At 48.5% G+C, this 21545-nt stretch overlaps 1 protein-coding gene and 1 pseudogene across 2 annotated transcripts in view; one reads left to right on the top strand and one right to left on the bottom strand.

Moving 5' to 3' along the window:
• Positions 1-1300, bottom strand: part of LOC132808145 (zinc finger protein 850-like) — a 51833-nt pseudogene extending 50533 nt beyond the window's left edge.
• LOC132808144 (zinc finger protein 850-like) overlaps positions 1-21545 on the top strand; it is a 131059-nt gene that overhangs the window by 33653 nt on the left and 75861 nt on the right. The window lies entirely within an intron of this gene.

Genomic DNA, 21545 nt, shown 5'->3' with positions numbered 1-21545 from the left:
AAGGCATTAACACCAACACACTTCAGTCAAACTCTTCTGCTACCAGTCAGGGCAAAACATGCTCTGAAAGTCCAGCCTTCACAACCACACTTCTGCTTTCACTGAAGACAATTAGAGTCACACAGCACGAAAACAGACCCTTTGTCTCAACCTGCCCAGATATCATTTATGCCACTCATCCACAGATTCTATCAACAAACACATTGACCTGGACCCAATATACCGGCCACTGCAGCAGACAGCTGGAACTGACAACCGGAAGCAGCAGAGACAAACCACTATAAATGCCGGAGGAAACATCACAGAAGCGATGTGGAGGCTCCCAAGCACTGAGGATGTCACCTAGACAGGGGACGAAACGTTTGCAACACAAATTCCCAGCTCGGCGAACAGAACCACAACAAGATACAAGAAGGAGATCCAGGTATTCCTTGACAGAATTACTGAAGGGACCGGTTGGGGAAACTGCAGTTGGGCTCATGGTCCAATTGGCTGATCAATTTAGCTATGTATGGTAGAATACTTTTCTTCTGTTTGTCGGTATTGCTCTTGCTAGGTGTTTAATTGCTAAGATTATGAGGTCCCTTAGTGATATAGATTTGCCCCAGAAGATGTTCCTTTTGCAATCCGATGGCTCACCCACATGTGTTGATGGCGATGATAAATATGACCAGATTAGCTGCGAAGATGGTGGTGCCGCTCTACAGGATGTTGATGGCTGGACCACCTTGAAGGGCATTTGTTTGGACTAGCCTTCTCTTTAAGTGATCACGATGCAATCAAAGGGAGGAATGAGGGTGTGGGTATCTGGGTGATAAAGTCTATAGCCTTAAAACTTGTCATTAAACATTCAGACTAAAATGTAATGCTCAATTGTTGAATACATTTACTGCACCAGAAAATAAACAGGCAGGAAGGCTCAGAAAGAGGAGAGAACTTAAAGATAGGGACACCTGGGCTCACCAAGTGATAACAGGATGCTGTAAGGTAATTAAGAAGGTTTGCCTCAGCATCGGTGAATCTGTGTGAACAGGACACCAAGTAATAACATTCACAGCCGTTCCCTTGTGAGACCATTTTAGTGCTGAGGCTGTTGAATCCCATTGAAAATTAACCCTTAGTGCTTATCTGCAATGGATTGAAATGAATTACATTTTGGGACGTTATGATGATATTGAGTAGCCATTACTGGTTATTGAATACCAACTCTGTAAAAGGAAATATTGATAAAGCTTTACCTTACTTGCTGAGGAAACAGGCCGCGGGCACACTTCCGGTTTCGGGGATGGCCACGCCCCCTCCGCCGCGACACATAAACCCCGCCCCTTCCTAACGCGGCACGTAAGCCCCGCCCCTTCCAAACGCTGCACGTAAGCCCCGCCCCTTCGGGACAAAGTCCCGCCTCATGGAAACAAACCTTTTTCTCCCTCCGAGCACCAAACCCCGCCACTTCGCCGCGATCCCCCCGCGAGTCAAAACCACGCCCCCTTCCCCCTCGCGCAACCGCCCACAAAGTCACGCACCTTCAGGCTACACGCACCGCACTGCCCGCTGAGCCTCGCCCCGCCAACTAGCGCGCGACCCTCTCACGAGACACGCCCCGCCCTCCCGCTAAAAACCGACCCAGGCTAAACCCCGCCCCTCCTGGTAAACCCCGCCTCCCCAGGTGTATTTGGAAGCACTAGCTCCTGCAGCGCTGCTCCTTCTGCCGGGAGCTGTGCTGCAAGATCATAAGACACAGAATTAATTGCAAATTGCAATATTGTGAACAAACCTGGACCGCTGCTGAGTCTTTTAGAATGGTTGCGGGTTTCAGTTCATCAATATATCAATTCCAGAACTTTAGATCAGATTCCCTACAGTGTGGAAACAGGCCCTTCGGCCCAACACGTCCACACCGACCCGCCGAAGAGCAAAACACCCAGCCCCATTCCCTGTCACCTAACACTACGGGGTAACTTAGCGTGGCCAATTCTCCCTAACCTGCAGGTCTTTGGACTGTGGGTGGAAACATACACGGACGTGGGAGGGGAATTGAACCCGGATCTCTGGCGCTGTGAGGCAGCAGTGCTAACCACAAAAAAAGGTGACATTTTCTGTTTTTCAGCGGCAGCAGCAGCAGCAGCAGCAGCAACCCAGGAGCGGGGAGTCACTGATTTGAGGTTTTAAATTTGTAGTCGGAGAGCAGAGGTTCCTGGGAGAGGAGGGACGACTTATTTTTATTTCCTTCCTGCTGTATAAATCAGTGTGTACTGTTGAGGGGGGAAAACGACCTACCAGGGGTATGCACTGGGGCCCAGGGCTCTGGCACAGAGCCTGTCCCTGTTGCACCAGAAGGGAAGGAGGGAAAGGAGGAGAATGTTAGTCATTGGGGACTTGATAGTTAGAGGGTCAGGTAGAGGGTTTGTTGGGAACGAACACGACTCGCGGTTGGTGTGTTGCCTCCCAGGTGTCAGGGTGCGTGATGTCTTGGATCGTATCTTTGGGGTCCTGAAGGGAGAGGGTTTCCAGCTCCAAGTCATGGTCCACATAGGTACCAACGACATAGGTAAAAATGTGAGAAACAGAACTCACTCCCAAATCAATCAGCCTGAGACAAAGCCTTGGAAACAAGAACAATTTATTACAATCTTGCAAGTACCGGACACTTTTGCAATCAAGCAGAAATGCGCGCCAAATGCAGGATTTCATTGTAACGTCTTCTGCTCCCATTAAGGGCAAAACATCTTTGAAAGCTGCTCTGAAACTCTAGCCTTCACAATCACACCTCTGCTTTCACCGAAGAAGATTAGAGTCATACAGCACAGTAACAGACTGTTTGATCCAAGTTGTTCGGCCAAACAGATATCCTAAATTAATCTACTTCCAATTTGCCTGCATGTGGCTCATGTCTCTCAAAACCTTCCTTTTCATGTACCCATCCAAATGCCTTTTAAAATTCCCCCTCACCTCAAACATGTGCTTTCTAGTTTTGGACTTTTCTACTTTGGTGAAAGTAACTTGGGTATTCACCCTATCCATGTTGAGAGAGAATGGGGAGAGGGGAGAGAGAATGGGGGAAAGGGAAAGAGAATGGGGGCGGGGAGAGAGAATGGGGGAGAGGGTGCAGAGAATGGGGGAAAGGGGAGTGAGAATGGGGAGGGGAGAGAGAATGGGGAGAGGGGAGAGAGAATGGGGAGAGGGGGAGAGAATGGGGGAGGGGAGAGAGAATGGGGGAGAGGGTGGAGAGAATGGGGAACGGGGAGAGAGAATGGGGAGGGGAGAGAGAATGGGGAGAGGGGAGAGAGAATGGGGAGAGGGGGAGAGAATGGGGAGGGGAGAGAGAATGGGGAGGGGAGAGTGAATGGGGGAAAGGGAAAGAGAATGGGGGAAAGAGGAGGGAGAATGGGGGAAGGGGAGAGAGAATGGGGAAGGGGAGAGAGAATGGGGGAATGGGAGAGAGAATGGGGAAGGGGAGAGAGAATGGGGGAGGGGAGAGAGAATGGGGGATAGGAGAGAGAATGGGGGATATTATTGTGTATCTTAAGTGTTAAGGTATATCTGGCATATAGAGAGATGGCTTTGGTTGTTGGAGGTCAGTCATCTCAGTTCCAGGACAACTCTGCAGGAATTCATAGGGTAGTGTCTTAGGCTCAACCATCTTCATCAATGACCTTCCTCCATCATAAGGTCAGAGATGGAGATATTCGCCAATAATTGCACAATGTGCAGCACAGTTCACAACTCCTCACAAACTGAAGCAGTTCAGTTTGAAATGCAACAAGATCTTAACAATATCCAATGGGCTGATGAATGGCAAGTAACATGAATGCCACCCCAATGCCAAACAATGACTCATCCCCAAAAGAGATAATCTGACCACTGCCCCGTGATATTCAACAGTGTTACTGTCACTAAACACCCCACTATCAACATCCTTGGGGTTTGCCATTGACCAGAAACTCAACTAGACTAATCACAGACACAATGGCAACAAGAACAGGCAACAGGTCAGGAATACTGTGGCGAGTCACTCACCTTCTGACTCCCCAAACCCTGTCCATCTTCTACAAAACACAAGTCAGCAGTGTAATGGACTACTCTCCCACCAGCTTGGATGGGTGCAGCTTCAACAACATTCAAAAAGCTTGATACCATCCAGAACAAAGTTTCCTGCTTGATTGGCACCATCTCCACATACATCCACTCCCTCTGCCCACTGTTAAGAAGCAGGAATATGTACGGTGTACAAGATGTACCATGGAAATTCACCAAAGAACAGATAACAGATAGATTAGATTACTTACAGGGTGGAAACAGGCCCTTTGGCCCAACAAGTCCACACCGAAGCGCAACCCACCCGTACTCCTACGTTTACCCCTTACCTAACACTACGGGCAATTTAGCATGACCAGCATATCTTTGGACTGTGAGAGGAAACCGGAGCACCCGAAGGAAACCCACGCAGACACGGGGAGACTCCACAGAGTGGGTCGCCTGAGGCGGGAATTGAACGCGGGTCTCTGACGCTGTGAGGCAGCAGTGCTAACCACCGTGCCGCCCACAAATACTTGGGAACACAACCTCTTGCAAGTACCCCTCCAATCCACTCACCATCTTGACTTGGGAAACATATTGCTGTTCCTTCAGTGTCCCTGGGTCTATATCTTGGAATTCCCACCCAAGGACATTGTGGTTCACCGTTCCATTATGGATCACAGCAGTTGAAGAAGGCGGGTCACCACCACCTTCTCAAGGGAACTAAATGCTGGCCAGCCAGCGATGTACATGTACCATGAGTAACTTTTAATAAATGATTGAAACAGAGATTTGGAACCCACAAACTAAACAAAAATCGAGGTTCAGGTGGAACAGATATAGGGCTTTGATTCTGTCCTGATGTGAGGACAAATAAAGAGTGCTGCACTGACACCAAATTGGAAATAGTGTTTAGAGTTGAATGCCTACAGTGTTTCACTCAGTGTATCAATCTAATATCGATTAAAGATTAGTTCCTGACGTATACGTCACCAACATACGAAAAAGGACGGTTAAGAGGGCATATGGGACACTTGAGTTCATCTCTTTAATGGCTGATGTAGCACCCACAATCCCATGCGATCATTAAACCGTTCTATTGGCCGTGAGCAGTGTTGATGGTGCGCATGTGTGAAATCGATTTGGGGCCCCGCCCCTCGTCGCTCTGATGGACAGGGAGACGAACCTTTGGGAAACCCTGAAGGACCGGAAGGAGCCTGGTCTTCCTGCCAATCAGAGCCCTCCTATTGTCTCAATGCGGAGGTTGGACCATGAGCTTCTGAAGCTGCTATTTCTGCTCCTGTCTCTGAATGAAGATTGAGCTTCACCCTGACTGTAAATTCCTTCCTCTGTCCAAGATCTGTGAGCACGGCACTCTCTTTTCTTGCCCCCTTTTCCATTTCTTTTTCCACTGTGGTGTTCAATTGTTGACTTGCAGCAACTGAAAGCAAAGGGAGTGAAACCGGGAGGAGACAGAGTCTGGAAACATTGGTCTGAGTCTGTGTCTCAATTGGCAAAATAGACAGGCAGGAGGCTGGAAGAACACAGCAAGCCAGGCAGCATCAGGAGATGGAGAAGTCGACGTTTCGGCTGTAACCCTTCTTCAGGACTGGGAATGGGTGTAGGGGGAGATGCAGATAAAGGGGGTGTAAGGGGCAGTGTGGTGAAGTGAGGATAGGTGAAGACAGGCCGAGGGTATGACCTGGTTGGTCAAGGGGATGAAGGAAACTGGTTGGTGGCAGGGAGGATTGGAAATGAGGGGTCGGGGCTTTGAAGGTAGTTGGGGATGGGAAGTGAAGTTATTTGAAATTGGAGAACTCAATGTTGAGTCCTTCGAGCTGTAGGTTGCACAGGCGGGAGATGAGGTGTTGTTCCTCCAAGTTGTGGTTTGGTCTGGTGTGGCAACGGAGGAGGCCAAAGATGGTCATGTCAGGAATGGAGTGGGAAGGGGAATTAAAATGGATGGTGACTGGGAGGTCCGGTTGGACTCTGTGGACCCAGCTGCGATGCTCGGTGAACCGTTCCCCGAGTTTATGCTCAGTCTCCCCGATGTAGAGAAGACCACCATTGACAAACACATGGCAAATGCAGTACCACAATGTGAAGTTAGAGCCTTTCTGTGGAAATAAAAGCAGAAAGGCGGTATATTGTTTAATTGGTGATGGAGTGGGATGTGGAGAAAGTGAGAACTGCAGATGGTGGAGACCAGAGTCAAAGTGTGGTACTGGAAAAGCACAGTAGGTCAGGTAGTATCCAAGGAGCAGCAGAGTTGACATTTCGGGCACGAGCCCTTTATTAGGAATGATGTGTGGACATACCAAGGGGCCTCAGCGTCCTCCTACACCAGTCACTGCCAGTTGTCAGACAGGTGCAGCAAGCAATCAGCACGGCAAGTGTTATATTAGCAAAAGGACTTGAGCTCAGAAGTGAGAATGTCTCTCTGCAGTTTGGGGGTCATTGAATATATTCAAGGCTGAATTCATCTGATTTTAGAACAACAAAGAAGTGGATGTTTATGGGGGAAAGCAAGAAAAGTGGGCGGCATGGTGGCACAGTGGTTAGCACTGCTGCCTCACAGCGCCAGAGACCCGGGTTCAGTTCCTGACTCAGGTGACTGACTGTGTGGAGTTTGCACATTCTCCCCGTGTCAGCGTGGGTTTCCTCCGGGTGCTCCGGTTTCCTCCCACAGTCCAAAAATGTGCAGGTCAGGTGAATTGGCCATGCTAAATTGCCCGTAGTGTTAGATAAGGGGTAAATGTAGGGGAATGGGTGGGTTGCGCTTTGGCGGGTCGGTGTGGACATGTTGGGCCGAACGGCCTGTTTCCACACTGTAATTAATCTTAATCTAATCTAAAATGATTTTAAGACCAGTACAGAACAGTTATAGGGTCATACAGCACAGAAACAGACCATTCAGCCCATCTAGCCAATGCTGACCTTATTCACAAACTAAACTAGTCCCACCTAGATTGGCCCAATTCCCTTTGAACCTTTCCTATTCATGTACTTATCCAAATGTCTTTTAAATATTGTTACTGTACCTGCATCCACCACTTCCTTTGGACATTTACTCCACACACTAACTACTCTCTGTGTTGAAAAAAAGGTGCCCCTCCTGCCTTTTTGAAATCTTTCTCCTCTCGCCTTCAAATCTGCTGCCTAATCTTGAACCACCCACCCTAGGGAAACAATACCTGGCGGTCACCTCATCTATCCCCCTCATGATTTTATAAACCTCTGTACGGTCACCTTTCAACCTCCTGTGGTCCATTGAACAAGTCCCAACCTATTCATATAGATGTTGGCAGAATCACAACTAATCCTTTGAATGTTGGTGCAGATTTGTAAGACCAGATGGCCTACTCCTGCTTCCAATTCTCTCTCACTGTCCAGAACAGCAAGAGAACATAAGACATCGGAGCAGAAATTTAGGCCATTCAGCCCATCAGGTCTGCTCCATCATTCAATCATGACTGATAAGTTTCTCAATCACATTCTCCCACTTTGTCCCCGTAACCCTCCATTGCCTTGATACTCAAGAACATCTCTATCTCAGTCTTAAATATCCTCAGTGACCTGGCCTCCACAGCCTTCTGTGGCAGTGAATTCCATAGATTCACCACTCTCTGGCTGCAGAAGTTTCTCCTTACGTCCATTCTGAAAGATCTTCCCTTTACTCTAAGGCTGTGCCCACTGGTTCTAGTCCCTCCAACCAATGGAAATATCTTCCCAACTTCCACTCTGTCCAGGCTGTTCAAGATTCTGTATGTTTCAATTAGACCCTCCCCCCTCCTGAGTGTGGGCCTGTTAATCAGCATGAACCAGACCCTTCAGGATGAGGTACAGCAGGGATTAGGGTCAGCAAAGTGAGAATGGACGGAGTGTGTGGGATGGAGATTTTCAGCTTCTGGGGAATAAGAGAGGAAAGTGAGTTCACTATAAATTAGAATTGACTGGATGGGCTGATGGGCCAAGGAGTGACAGATGGAGTTGAATTTGGAGAAATGTCAGGTTTGCATTTTGGTCAAACAATCCAGGCAGAACTGACACCGTTAAGGGGAGTGTGGCAGAACACAGAGACCTTGGAGTGCAGGTTCATAGTTCCTTGAGAGTGGAGTCACAGGTAGACAGGATAGTGAAGAAGGCATTTGGGATGCTTTCTTTTATTAGTCAAAGCATTGAGTAGATGAGTTGGGTGCTCATGTTGCGGCTGTACAGGTCATTATTTGGACCATCTTTGGAATACTGCATTCAGTTCTGGTCTCCCTGCTACAGGAAATGTGTTGTGCAACTTTGAAAGGGATTGGTAAAGATTTGTGAGTCTGTTGCCAGAGTAGGAGGGTTTGAGCTACAGGAAGAATCTGAATAGACCAGGATATATTCTTGGCACATCGGAGGCTGAATGGTGACCTAACAGGTTTATGGGGTGAACACCCAAGGTCTTTTCCCCAGCTTATGGGAGTCCAGAACTAAGATGGGCACAGGTTTAAGGTAAATGGGGAAAGGGAAGTGAGGGGCAACTTCTTCACACAGAGGGTGGTGAATGTATGGAACAAGCTGCCAGAGGAAGTGGTGGAGGCTGGTGCAATGACAACATTTAAAAGGCACCTGGCTGGGTCCGTGACTAGGAAGGGTTAAGAGGGATGTGGGCCAAATGCTGGCAAATGGGACGCGATTAATTTAGGATATTTGGTCGGCATAGACGAGTTGGGATGACTGATCTGTTTCTGTGCCATATGACTCTAATCATCTTTGGTGAAAGCAGAAATGTGGTTGTGAAGACTGGACTTGCAGAGCAGCTTTCAAGGATATTTTGCCTTTAATGGGATCAGAAGAAGTTAAAATGAAATCTTTCATTTGTGAGCCAGCAACTGAGTGAGTGAGGACATCTGGGATTTTGTTGGAAAGTGGGAATTGATTGCACTGTGGAGATGAAGCCCTACCCTATCGAGTCATTTCTGCTGGTGGGTGAAACTAGGCCTCAAGGTCAGAGGGAGTGGATTTCGGACAGAGATGAGGACAATTTGCTTATCCCGGAGAGTAGTGAATCTATGGAATTCTCTGGTCAAGGAAGCAGTAGAGGCAGCTTCATTAAATATATTCAAGACACAGTTGAATGGGTATTTGCAATGGTAGGGGAATGAAGGGTGGTTGGGACAATGCAGGGAGGAGGAGCTTAGACAATGGATCGATCAACCATGACCTTAATGAATGGCGGAGCAGGCTGGATGGGCCAAATGGCCTACTCCTGCTTCTATTACTATGAAACTATAACCCTGCATTTCCCATGGCTAACCCACCTAACCTGTACATCCCTGGACGCTCTGGTCAATTTAGCACGGCCAATCCAAATCAGGCCTGGTGAGCAGTGAGGTGATGTGGAAAATGAACATCAGAGAGTGATAGAAAAGGGACAAGGAGAGTAAATGTACCAGCAATCAAAACTGGACTTTAAAGATCACCAAAATTGAAACTAAAAATGGTGTCTGAATGTGTGCTGCATTGTAACAAAAGTGAATAAATTGTCTGCACACATTGAAGTGAATAATTATGATCTGAGACTCCTTACAGAGACACGGCTTCAGGATGACAAGGATTGGATCCTCAATAGCGAGGGGGTAGTCAAATGGGAAGCGAGGTAAAGGTAGAGGGTTGGCATTGCAAATCCAAACACTGATCACAGGATAGTCTGGTGTCAGCTCAGGTTTCAGGTCCTGATTTCTTTGTCCTCTGTTGACCTCCCTGTTCCCCCGGAGTATGATGTTGGTCTGTTCTCAACTCTGCTGAAGTTTTGACCCCCCTTTTACACCTTCCAGAAGAGTAAAACATTGAGACCCAACCCACAATCTCCCAGCCTGTCAACCATCCAGACACAGAGTGTAGTCATAGCAGGGAATCAAACAAGAAAAATGAAACCAAATTCAAAATAAATAGGTGCTCGTGTTTAATGTTTGTTCATGAAGAAGTAAACCAGAAATAGGACACTCTCAGGATTCTTATGGTGCCCTACTTGAGGAATTCTCTCTCCCTGCCATCTAACTATTAGTTGCAAATGTGTTGCTGGTCAAAGCACAGCAGGTTAGGCAGCATCTCAGGAATAGAGAATTCGACGTTTCGAGCATAAGCCCTTCATCAGGAATAAGAGAGAGAGCCAAGCAGGCTGAGATAAAAGGTAGGGAGGAGGGACTAGGGGGAGGGGCGATGGAGGTGGGATAGGTGGAAGGAGGTCAAGGTGAGGGTGATAGGCCGGAGTGGGGTGGGGGCGGAGAGGTCAGGAAGAGGATTGCAGGTTAGGAGGGCGGTGCTGAGTTGAGGGAACCGACTGAGACAAGGTGGGGGGAGGGGAAATGAGGAAGCTGGAGAAATCTGAATTCATACCTTGTCGTTGGAGGGTTCCCAGGCGGAAGATGAGGCGCTCCTCCTCCAGCCGTCGTGTAGTTGTGTTCTGCCGGTGGAGGAGTCCAAGGACCTGCATGTCCTCGGTGGAGTGGGAGGGGGAGTTAAAGTGTTGAGCCACGGGGTGATTGGGTTGGTTGGTTCGGGCGGCCCAGAGGTGTTCTCTGAAGCGTTCCGCAAGTAAGCGGCCTGTCTCACCAATATAGAGGAGGCCACATCGGGTGCAGCGGATGCAATAGATGATGTGTGTGGAGGTACAGGTGAACTTGTGGCGGATATGGAAGGATCCCTTGGGGCCTTGGAGGGAAGTGAGTGTGGAGGTGTGGGCGCAAGTTTTACATTTCCTGCGGTTGCAGGGGAAGGTGCCGGGGGTGGAGGTTGGGTTGGTGGGGGGTGTGGATCTGACAAGGGAGTCACGAAGGGAGTGGTCCTTGCGGAACGCTGATAGGGGAGGGGAGGGAAATATATCCTTGGTGGTGGGGTCCGTTTGGAGGTGGCGGAAATGGCGGCGGATAATACGTTGTATGCGCAGGTTGGTGGGGTGGTAGGTGAGAACCAGTGGGGTTCTGTCTTGGTGGCGGTTGGAGGAGCGGGGCTCAAGGGCGGAGGAGCGGGAAGTGGAGGAGATGCGGTGGAGGGCATCGTCGATCACGTCTGGGGGGAATCTGCGGTCCTTGAAGAAGGAGGCCATCTGGGCTGTGCGGTGTTGGAATTGGTCCTCCTGGGAGCAGATGCGGCGGAGACGAAGGAATTGGGAATATGGGATGGCGTTTTTACAGGGGGCAGGGTGGGAGGAGGTGTAGTCCAGGTAGCTGTGGGAGTCAGTCGGTTTATAATAGACGTCTGTGTTGAGTCGGTCGCCCGAGATAGAAATGGAAAGGTCTAGGAAGGGGAGGGAGGAGGCTGAGACAGTCCAGGTGAATTTCAGGTCGGGATGGAAGGTGTTAGTAAAGTTGATGAACTGTTCAACCTCCTCGTGGGAGCACGAGGCAGCGCCGATACAGTCATCGATGTAGCGGAGGAAAAGGTGGGGGGTGGTGCCAGTGTAGTTGCGGAAGATGGACTGTTCCACATATCCTACGAAGAGGCAGGCATAGCTGGGGCCCATGCGGGTGCCCATGGCAACTCCTTTAGTTTGGAGGAAGTGGGAGGATTGAAAAGAGAAGTTATTCAGGGTGAGGACCAGTTCAGTCAGTCGAAGGAGGGTGTCAGTGGAAGGGTACTGGTTGGTGCGGCGGGAAAGGAAGAAGCGGAGGGCTTTGAGTCCTTCGTGATGGGGGATGGAGGTGTACAGGGACTGGATGTCCATAGTGAAAATAAGGCGTTGGGGACCGGGGAAGCGAAAATCCTGGAGGAGGTGGAGGGCGTGGGTGGTGTCCCGAACGTAGGTGGGGAGTTCTGGGACTAAAGGGGACAGGACCGTGTCGAGGTATTGGGAGATGAGTTCGGTGGGGCAGGAGCAGGCTGAGACAATGGGTCGGCCGGGGCAGGCAGGTTTGTGGATTTTGGGCAGGAGGTAGAAACGGGCGGTGCGGGGTTGTGGGACTATGAGGTTGGAGGCGGTGGATGGGAGATCCCCTGAGGTGATGAGGTCCTGGATGGTCTGGGAGATGATGGTTTGGTGGTGGGAGGTGGGGTCATGGTCAAGGGGGCGATAAGAGGAGGTGTCCGCGAGCTGGCGTTTGGCTTCAGCGGTATACAGGTCAGTGCGCCAAACTACCACCGCGCCTCCCTTGTCTGCGGGTTTGATGGTGAGGTTGGGATTGGAGCGGAGGGAGTGGAGGGCTGCACGTTCTGAGGGTGAGAGGTTGGAGTGGGTGAGAGGGGTGGACAGGTTGAGTCGGTTGATGTCACGGCGGCAGTTGGCTATAAAGAGGTCGAGGGCGGGTAGGAGGCCTGCACGGGGTGTCCAGGTGGATGGGGTGTGTTGGAGGCGGGAGAAGGGGTCGTCAGAGGGTGGGCGGGAGTCTTGGTTGTGAAAGTAGGCACGGAGGCGAAGGCGGCGGAAGAATTGTTCAATATCTCGCCGCGTGTTGAACTCATTAATCCGAGGGCGTAGGGGAACGAAGGTGAGGCCCCTGCTGAGGACTGATCTTTCATCCTCAGAGAGGGGGAGATCTGGAGGGATGGTGAAAATCCGGCAAGGCTGGGAGCTAGGACCTGGTGTGGGACTGGAGCTGGAGCTGGAGCTGGGGGCGGGGTTAGGGGCGGGGACAGAGATCGAAGTAGGGGCGGAGTTGGACGTGGTGACGTTGCTCGACGTGGGGGCGGGGTCATGCGTCGTGACGGAAATAAGCGTGGGGGCGGGGTTACGTGAAGCGACGGGAGATGGCGTGGGGGCGGGGTTATGCGTAGTGACGAAAGACGGCGTGGGGGCGGGGAAACCTGAGGATTTGTGCTCCTGCAGGTTAGTGATGTCAGTGGGGGCGGAAGTGGCTGCGTCGACGGCAACCGGAGGGGCGGAAATGGTTGCGGCGACGGAGGAGTGGTGGTCATTCCCGGTGGCCGCGTGGGTCGCGGGTCCGTCGGCGATCGTGGAAGCGGTTGTGTGTGTGGTGGTCACCGGGGCAGTTGTAGGGGCGGCGATCGCGGGGGCGGAAGTGACATCACGGTCGGCGGCGGCCTTTGGTGCCGCGGGCGCTGTGGAGGCCACATGTGTAATGGCGTCCGACAGGCCTGTGGAAGATTCTGGAATAGTTGAGGGGCCACGAGTGTGGGGGTAAGTACATGAAAGTTTTTGGTACTTACTGTCTTTAATCTCTGATAGGGCTAGGAAGAACTGTTCTGTGGGGAGAGAGAGAGTTTGAGTCCAGTGTTACTCCTCTTCAGAACTGGCTGGGCTTCCTTTTAGAATATTAAAATAGGTTTGGAATTGTAAAATAAGTTTCAAAATAAAAATAAATAGCATTTTGAATAGATAAACTTCAGGTTAAATTACCCAGCTAAGATTTACAACAATATTTACATCAACAGAAGTAAACCCTCTGTGTTAAAAGGTTGTCCCTTAGGTGTCTCATAAATCTTTCTGGTCTCACCCTAAATCTATGCCCTCTAGTTCTGAACTCTCCCTACCCTGGGGAAAAGACATACAAAAGTTGAGTAGCCATTAAAATGCGAAAAGAATACAATGTTGAGCCAATGGGGGAATAAAAAAAAATGACTTTTGAACTCCTATTAGCATTTGGACACTTAAAATCTGTCAGTAACACTAGCATCTCCACAGGGAATACTGCGCATGATCTTCGGTGTCAGCAAGCACTGCACATGCTTCTCGCTGACCGCAGAAAGGGCGCGCGACCTTCTTTTGACGAACCAATAGGACGACCTGGAGGACCGGAAGGGGATGGGTCCTCCTGCCAATCAGAGTCGCCTTATTGTCTGAATGCGAAAGTTGGACCTTGAGTCTCTCTCTTTCCTTCTCTCTCTCTTTCTCTCAACTTTTTTCCTCCATACAATATCCTTCTATCTCGCCCAATGTTTCCCAGTGCAGTTCAGTCGAAAAGAGTGGTGCTGGAAAAGTACAGCAGGTCAGGCAGCATCCGAGGAGCAAGAGAGTTGATGTTTCAGCCACGAGCCCTTCTTCAGGCATGGCCAATTCACCTAACCAGCACATTTTTGGATTGTGCGAAGAAACCCACGCAGACACGGGGAGAACGTGCAAACTCCACATAGAGAGTCACCTGAGGCAGGAATTGAACCCAGCTCTCTGGCGCTGTGAGGCAGCAGTGCAAACCACTGTGCCACCTTGCCACCCACGTTAGGGGGTCATTCAATGAGGCAGCCCCTCCTGCCCGAAATGTTGATTTTCCTGCTCCTCGGATGCTGCCTGACTTGTTGTGCTTTTCCAGCACCACTCTAATCATGGCTCTGATCTCCCACATCTGCAGTCCTCACTTTCGCCGAGCACAGAAACAGACCCCTTCAGCCCAACTAGTCCATGCTGACTATATTCACAAACTAAACTAGTCCCAGCTGCCTGTGTTTGACCCGTATCCCTTCTGAACCTTTCCTATTCATGTACTTATCCAAATATCTTTTAAATGTTCACCTCATCTACACCCCTCATGATTTTATAAACCTCTGTAAGGTTACCTGTGCTCAAGTGAAAGTAGTCCCAGCCTCTGCACCGCTATGTAGGGAGATCCATATCCATTTATCATCTGTTCAATGCTGGTGCAGGCTTGAAAGACCAAATAGCCTACTACTGCTCCCAATTCTCACTCTGTGTCCAGGACAGCAAGAGACCATCAGACATAGGAGCAGAAACACAATCTCCCAACTCCTGTACTCCTGGAGGGCAAAAAGACACAGCTTTGGCGCATATGGTGAAGGAGAATCCAAAGGGTTTTACAAATACATTAAGGGCAAAAGGGTAACTAGGGAGAGAATAGGCCCCCTCCAAGATCAGCAAGGTGGCCTTTCTGTGGATCCGCAGGAGATGGGGGAGATAATAAATGAGTATTTTGCATCAGTGTTTACTGTGGAGAAGGACATGGAAGATATAGAATGTAGTCAAATAGATGGTGACATCTTGAAAAATGTTCATATTAGAAAGGATGTGGTGCTGGATGTCTTGAAATGCATAAATCCCCAGGACCTGATCATGTGTACCCGAGAACTCTGTGGGAAGCGAGGGAAGTTGCTGAGATATTTGTATCATTGATAGTCACAGGTGAGGTGCCAGAAGACTTAGGTTGGCTAACATGGTGCCACTGTTTAAGAAGGGCAGTAAGGACAAGCCAGGGAACTATAGACCAATAAGACTGATGTCGGTGGTGGACAAGTTGTTGGAAGGAATCCTGAGGGACAGTATTTACACATTTGGAAAGGCAAGGACTGATTAGGGATAGTCAACATGGCTTTGTGCATGGGAAATCATGTCTCATGAACTTGATTGAGTTTTTTGAAGAAGTAACAAAGAGGATTGATGAGGATAGAGTGGTGGATGTGATCTATGTGGACTTCAGTAAGGTGTTCGAGGTTAGATCTCATGGAACACAAGGAGAACTTGCTCAAAGGTAAAAGGCAGAGGGTGGTGGTGGAGGGTAGGTTTTCAGACTTGAGGACTGTGACCAGTGGAGTGCCACAAGGATCGGTGCTGGATTCACTACTTTTCATAATTTACGTAAATTATTTTGATGTGAACATAGGAGGTATAGTTAGTGAGTTTGCAGATGACACCAAAATTGGAGGTATAGTGGACAGCGAGCAAGGTTACCTCAAATTTACAACGGGATCTTGATCAGATGGGCCAATGGCTGAGGAGTGGCAGATGGAGTTCAATTTAGATAAATGTGAGGGGCTGCATTTTTGGAAAAGCAAATCAGAGCAGGACTTATACATTTAATGGTAAGGTTCAGGGGAGTGTTACTGAACAAAGAGATCTTGGAGTGCAGGTTCATAGCTCCTTAAAAGTGGAGTTGCAGGTAGATAGGATAGTGAAGAAGGTATGCTTTCCTTTATTGGTCAGAGTGTTGAGTATAGGAGTTGGGAGGTCATGTTTCAGCTGTATCACACCTCGGTTAAGTCACTTGTGGAATATTGCATGCAATTCTGGTCTCCTTCCTTTTGGAAGGATGTTGTGAAACTTGAAAGGGTTCAGAAAAGATGAACAAGGTTTGAGCTATAGGGAGAGGCTGAAGAGGATGGAGCTATTTTCTCTGGAGCATCAGAGGCTAAGGGGTAACTGTGTAGAAGTTTATAAAATCATGGACAGGGTAAATTAGACAAAGTATTTTCCTGGGGCGGGGGAGTCAAGAACTAGAGGACATTAGTTTAATGTGAGGGGACAAAGATGTAAAGTCCCCCACCATAACCACCGTATTATTCTTACTGATAACTGAAATCTCCTTACAAATCTGTTTCTCAATTTCCCGCTGACTCTTAGGGGGGTATATAATACCATCCCAATAAGGTGATTATCCCTCTCATTTCAGTTCCACCCAAATAACTTTCCTGGATGTATTCCCAAGAATATTCTGCTTAAATACAGCTGTAATACCAACCCTTATCAAAAACACCACTCCCCACCTCGCTTGCCCCCTTTTCTACCCTTCCTATAGCATTTGTATTGTGGAACATTAAGCTGCCAGTCCTGTCCATCACTGAGCCACGTTTCTGTGATTGCTGTCATATCCCATGCCCTGACTTCATCTGCATTTCATGTTAGGCCTCTTGCATTGAAGTAAATTCAGTTCAATTTACCAATCCTAACTTGTTCTCTGCTTTGTCCCTACCTACCCTGACTGCTTGACTCACTCCTTTTCCCAATTGTACCAGTCTCAGATTGATCTCTTTCCTCACTATTCCCACCTAACTAGTTTAAAACCTCATGAGCAGCTCTCACAAATCTCCCTGTCAGTATATTAGTCCCCTTCCAATTCAGGTGCAATCTGTCCTTCTTGTACACATCACTTCTACCCCAGAAGAGAATCCAACAATCCAAAAATGTGAGCCCTTCTCCCCTGAACAAGGTCCTCAATCATATATTCATCTTCTCTATTCTCCTATTCCTACCCTCACTAGCTTATAGCACCGAGAGTAACCCAGGTATTACGACCCTCGAGGACCTTCTTATTTCAATTCCTGCCTAATTTTCTTTGACCCTTCAGAATCTCATCTTTTTCCCTTCCGATGTCATTGGTTCCAGTGTGTACAATGACGACCTGCTTGTCCCTCTCCCCTTTTGGAATATTCTGCACCCTCTCCGAGACATCCTTGATCCTGGCACGAGGGAGGCAACACACCATTCGATTATTCGCTGCTGGCTGCAGAAATGTCTGTCTGTGCATCTGACTAGAGGGTCCCCTGTCACAATCGAACACTTGGACCCCAGCATGCCCCTCATTACATTAGAGCCTGTCTCAATACCAGAAACTTGGCTGTTCATGCCACGTTCCGCTGGGAGTCCATCACCCCATACATTTTCCAAACCAGTATACTTGTTTGAAACGGGTATAGCCACAGAAGATTCCTGCACTAACTGTTTACCTCTCCTACCTTTCCTGGTGTTACTCCATCTATCTGACTGTATCTGCAGCTTTTCTCACTTCCTATAAGTATCTATTACACCCCCTAGCTCTTGTGAATTCCTCATTGCCTCGAACTTTTGCTCCAACAGATCCAGTCGATCTGATAGGATTCGTGACCAAGGACACTTGCTGCAGACAATCCTCAGTAACATGGAAACTCTCCCTAATCTCTCATTTCCGACAGGAAGAATATATCGCTATACTAAAGGCCATTTTTGCTCATCCAAAATCTGCAGACCCAGATAACAACAATTTCTTTTTGCTCTTAAAAAGACGCACTCCAGGCTAAGTTAGCACTTATCACTTTTAATAAATTTTAAAATTTAATAGGCATTTTAATAAAACATTGTAATCAAGAAAGAATCCATTCTGCTCACTTCTGAACAGGCTGAAAATTGAATAAAAAAAACTACCTTCGAACCCAAAAGAAACCCAACTTTTAGGGGCGGGGGCGGGCACAACTATCGCCCCGCCCCCTATTGTGTCCGAATTCTTGGAGGACTCCTCCAACCACGCCCCCTAAACTGGCGAAGACGTCACTCTTTATGACCCCGCCCCTATACGAGCTGGCGCATGTGCAGTGTAGCTCCCGCAGCCGGACGGCGGCCGAAGGAACAAGGACCGAAACCGCTGGGTCCAGCAGCGCGTTCCGGGTCCGGGGATCCTTCTTCAGAACACGGACAGGTCTCAGAGACATCCCGGGGGAGGTCACCAGGCCCAAGCGCCAAGACCTGGCTCCTGCCCCCGGGGAGAGATGGTGAGACAGGGTAGGATTGGGAACCGGGGGAGGGGGGTGGGATTTATAAACTCCTCGGGTCTCCAATAAAAGCCGCCCAGGCCCACTGTTTACTTCACCGGCGAAGGACCCCTCGGGTTGCCCGGGCAACCGACGGCCATCTTTGTGAGGGTCAGGCGGAAGTTGTCTTTGGGCCGGGCTGGCGGGCGGCCATCTTGGTGAAGGCACCGTTCGCCGTCATTTCCGGGAGGTAATTCCAACCTCGGGGCATCCTTTGTGTCAACTAGAATTTCCTCATCTCACTCTCTGGGAGACCTGGCCCTGAGCTCGGTCTGTGTGCCCTTAAAACAGGAAAAGGAAGTGGGAGACAGGTCCAGAAAAAAACAATACTTAGATGGGTTGTGAATTTGAGGTGAATTAATGTGATAATTTGTGCCACTGGAACAGGATGTGGGTGTTTCCGAGATGGCAGTGAGCAGGAGGGCATTGACGTGTTGGTGTTAGTTTCAGTTTGTAGACAAGAGAAAAGGGCGAACACCAGGAGTGGAGGAAAGACATGAGGATGGATTTGAATTTCAATGCAGGGGGAGGGATAATATGTAGGATTCGAATTTAATACATTTAGCAAGTGGATAGGAAAAGTGTTCTGTAGAAAGTTGAACTGTCCCCTCAGTCTTTTTTCCATCTTGTGCGCACAGTGATGTCTTTTGGACATTTCTTTTATAGGATGATGCAAGTTTCAGATGGGAAACTCAAGACAAACATCATAGCATGGAAACAGACCCTTCAGTCCAACTCATCCATGCTAACCATATATCCCAACCTAATCTAAATCCACTTGCCAGCAGCTAGCCCATATCCCTCTGAACCCTTCCTAGTCATATACCCATCCAGATGCCTTTTACATGTTGCAATTGTACTAGCCTCTACCACTTCCTCTGGCAGCTCATTCCACACATGCACCATCCTCTGAGTGAAAAAGTTGTCCCTTGGGTCTCTTTTATATCTTTCCCCTCTCACCCTAAGCCTATGCCCTTTAGTTCTGGATGTCCCCACCCCAGGGAAAAGACTTTGTCTATTTATCCTATCCATGATTATGATTTTATAAACCTCTCTATAAGGTCAGTCTCCAATGCTTCAGGGAAAACAGCCCCAGCCTATTCAACTTCACCCTATAGCTCAAATCCTCCAAACGTAGCAACATTTTTGTAAACCTTTTCTGAACCCTTTCAAGTTTCACAACATCCTTCCGATAGGAAGGAGACCAGAATTGCATGCAATATTCCAAAAGTGGCCTAACCAATGTCCTGTACAGCCACAACCTGACATCCTAACTCCATTAATTAATACTCCAACTAATAAAGGAAAGCATGTCAAACACCTTCACTATCCTATCTACCTGCAACTCCACTTTCAAGGAGCTATACACCTGCACTCCAAGGTCACTTTGTTCAGCAACACTCCCTGGGACCTTACCATTAAGTGTATAAGTCCTGCTAAGGTCAGCTCAAGATTTGACAATTGGATGACTTGGGCCATAGTCTGGCGTTTGGATCACCAGATGCTGGGGATTTGTAAACTTTTAATCCCATCAATTTCCCCCAACACCATTTATACACAACTGCTCATTTCCTTCAGTTCTGCTCTCAATGGACCATGTGTTCCCCAACATTTTGGGGATGTTACTTGTGTCCTCCTTTGTGAGGATCAGAGCAACGTATGTGGTGAATTGGTCTGCCATCTCTTTATTCCACATGAGACCTTTGCCTGTTTCTAAGTGTAATTGTTTTCACTAATGCTTTTTTTGCCTCTTCACTTACCCCATTTCCCCTTTTCATCAATCCTTTTGCTGAAACCTGAACTGCTCCCAGTCTTCAGATCTGCTACTTTATTTTTAGCCAATTCGTACGCCACTTCTTTGATTAGATTAGATTAGATTAGACTTACAGTGTGGAAACAGGCCCTTCGGCCCAACAAGTCCACACCGACCCGCCGAAGCGCAACCCACCCTTACCCCTACATTTACCCCTTACCTAACACTACGGGCAATTTAGCTTGGCCAATTCACCTGACCCACACATCTTTGGACTGTGGGAGGAAACCGGAGCACCCGGAGGAAACCCACGCAGACACGGGGAGAACGTGCAAACTCCACACAGTCAGTCGCCTGAGTCGGGAATTGAACCCGGGTCTACAGGCGCTGTGAGGCAGCAGTGCTAACCACTGTGCCACCGTGCCGCCCTCTAAATGCGATCCTTAATGTCCCTTGTAAGCTGTGGCTAGGCCACTTATCGTGTTTTATTTTGTCAGACAGGATGGAACAACTGTTCCTTCTGGTGCTATTTAAATGTTTGTCATTTCTTTCAATAATGTTCCCTCATTTGTTGCAGCCTGTTCTTGTTTCTGCCATTGCTTTAGATTGAAGTCCCCAGTCTCTGAATCAACTCTGTTCCTCTTCATCTGAATGGAATGTTCTCTCACTCAGTTCTTCACTCTTCTACAAGGGGCCTCTCACAGCTACATTGCTGATTATTCCCTTCTCATGGAGGAATTAACACTTTGGAATTAAACCACCATTATCCAACAGAACCACAGCCACTTCTGCAATATTGTGTCTCCCTCCTATTGGAAGGATGTTGTAAACATGAAAGGGTTCAGAAACGATTTGCTAGGATGTTGCCAGGGTTGGAGGATTTGTGCTATAGAAAGAGGCTCAACAGGCTGGGGCTGTTTTCCCTGGAGCGTCGGAGGCTGAAGTGTGACCTTATAGAGGTTTATAAAATCATGAAGAGCATGGATAGGGTAAATAGGCAAGGTCTTTTCCCTGGGGTGGGGGAGTCCAGAATGGGAGGGTAATTGGTTCAGGGTGGGGGAGAGGGGCAGGTGTAAAACTGACCAAAAGGGCAATTTATTAACCCAGAGGATGGCACAAGTGGTGGAGGAAAGTACAATTACAACATTTAAAAAGGCATCTGAATGGGGATATGAATAGGAAGGGTTTAAATGGAAAATGGCTAATGCTGGCAAATGGGATTTGAATGATTTGGAACATAGACAATAGGTGCAGGAGTAGGCCATTCTGCCCTTTGAGCCTGCACCACCATTCAATATGATCATGGCTGATCATCCTTAATCAGTATCCTGTTCCTGCCTTATCTCAATAACCCTTGATTCCACTATCCTTGAGAGCTCTATCCAACTCTTTCTCAAATGAATCCAAAGACTGGACCTCCACTGCCCTCTAGGGCAGAGCATTCCACACAGCCACCACTCCCTGCTGAAGAAGTTTCTCCTCATCTCTGTCCTAAATGGTCTACACTGTATTTTTAAGCTATGTCCTCTGGTTTGGCACTCACCCATCAGCG

The sequence above is a fragment of the Hemiscyllium ocellatum genome, assembly GCF_020745735.1.
Source record: "Hemiscyllium ocellatum isolate sHemOce1 chromosome 27 unlocalized genomic scaffold, sHemOce1.pat.X.cur. SUPER_27_unloc_33, whole genome shotgun sequence".
Taxonomy (NCBI): Eukaryota; Metazoa; Chordata; class Chondrichthyes; order Orectolobiformes; family Hemiscylliidae; genus Hemiscyllium; species Hemiscyllium ocellatum.
The sequence above is the reverse complement of the archived record's forward strand: the minus strand, read 5'-3'. Positions and strand labels throughout refer to the sequence as shown.